Below are 1,941 nucleotides of genomic sequence, written 5' to 3'. Positions count from 1 at the left end.
TGTTGTTGAAGAGGTTCATGCCCGTCGCCGTTGTCGAAGGGGATGGCCCTTGCTCGACCTTCTTGTCACCGTCTTGTTGTTGGAGGCCCATATGATGTGGCACCTCGTAGCTCGTCTCCATGACCGAAGGGAATTTCCCATGCTCGGCCATCTTCCTTGAGGGGCTTCCGAAGATGGAAGTGTCGCCCTCGCTTGTAGGTGGTCGCCTTGGACTTGATGAAGTCGTTGTAGGCGTACTCGTGGGAAGTAGGCAAAGATGTCGTACGTCCAAAGGCGAAGATGCCTTGATAGCGCTTGGCGAAGATGCCGAAGTGGTTGGTGTAGCCGTAGCTCCGTCATGGTGGTGCTCGTCTCGCGGTCTTCTCTTTTTCTCATGAAGCTTGGGCATAGCTTGATGTAGAGCTTGTTGGGACTTGTGCATTTGCGCTTGTTGAGCATCTTCATGTTGATGATGTCATTGTCGTGCTTGAGCTCGTAGTAGATGTTGTTCGTCGTCGTCGCGCACATGATGCTTGGAGGTGACTTGCCCTTCATGACGATGTGGATCACGAACGTGATGGTGGTCGCCATGGAGATGTGGACGTGGACGACTTGCGCTTGCATCGTTTTTGCCCTCCGAAGACTTGTGACTTGAACGTCGCCGCCTTGAGGATGATGAAGGGGAAGAACGGTTGAGCAACAAGGTCCGTATCTCCTCCATCCTTGCATCTTGCTCCTCCTTTTGTGTGGAAAGCTTGTTGTCGATGTAGTCCCTTTTCCTTGCTTCGGAGTGACGAATGTCGATGGAGAGGTTCTCGATGCGCTCTCGCAATCTTGATTGTGCGCCTTGCATTTGTCGTTGTAGATCAAATATGGACGCTTTGGTGATGTAGTTGTTCGCGTCGTTGTTGTTGTCGAAGACCGGAGATGAAATGCCTTGACTATCCATCACAAGAGTCGAGCAAATGTGAGTGGGAGAAAGAGAAGAACTTATACCAAATGTACCTTGACCGATGTTGAAAATGGATCAATGATCACTCAATGATGTAACAAGGAAATAGCACAATTGGTACCAATCTCGTCGATTTCTCACACCTACACAAATAAGGCTTATGGTGGAGCTCGGTGAGGATAGTGGCACAAAAATTTGATGCAAAATGTTAGCAAGAGTCAATAATGTTGAAAGAGATTCACAAATTCGCAAGCGAAACAAGTAGACCAATAGCAATGAATGGCACACGAAAACGCACACACGGATAGATAAATGGGGTCGTGCAACCAAGGAATGAGCTCAAAATGTGGAATCCACGGAAAACGCTCGTGTTGCACAACTCAAAAGAGACGCTAGCACGATTGCTCAATAGGCGGATACGACACTTGTGCACAACCTATGATATGCAAAATGGATAAACTTTCTATCCCAAGTATGCTATGTATGTATGGTTCCCGGTGTTTGATCCAAGATGATCGGATATGACAATCTTATATGCAATGTGGTATGATGCTATGACACTTGCTTACAAGCTCTTTGCTCACTCTTTTTTCTTAAAAGCTTATTTTTTTTCTTTTTTTGTGTATGGTCACTTTTGCACAATGCACAAACCAACATAGCAATTGTGTATATGCGGGAACAAACTTGAGGCACACGAGATGATATGATACCAATATGATATGGTATGTATGCAATGGAAGGTGTAGATCACTAATGTGCACAAGTAACGTTGCCGGCAATACTCAAATGGCTAGTCTCGATAGGCAAGTGACGCAAAATAGGCTAGGGGTTATCAATGGAATGGCAAGGGGAATATACAATGATGTCATCGAGGTTACCGTCGAGGGTTTTCTCGTTTGTATGCCAAGGATGATGATGGTGAGGTGGTCAAAGTCGATGATGACCTCGTGGCGATGATGAGTGGCGGTGTTCTTGATATAGATACCAAGATGATGGAGACTCGTCCCTAA

Source organism: Aegilops tauschii, chromosome 1 (assembly GCF_002575655.3).
Source record: "Aegilops tauschii subsp. strangulata cultivar AL8/78 chromosome 1, Aet v6.0, whole genome shotgun sequence".
In the NCBI taxonomy this organism is placed as follows: Eukaryota; Viridiplantae; Streptophyta; class Magnoliopsida; order Poales; family Poaceae; genus Aegilops; species Aegilops tauschii.
The sequence above is the reverse complement of the archived record's forward strand: the minus strand, read 5'-3'. Positions refer to the sequence as shown.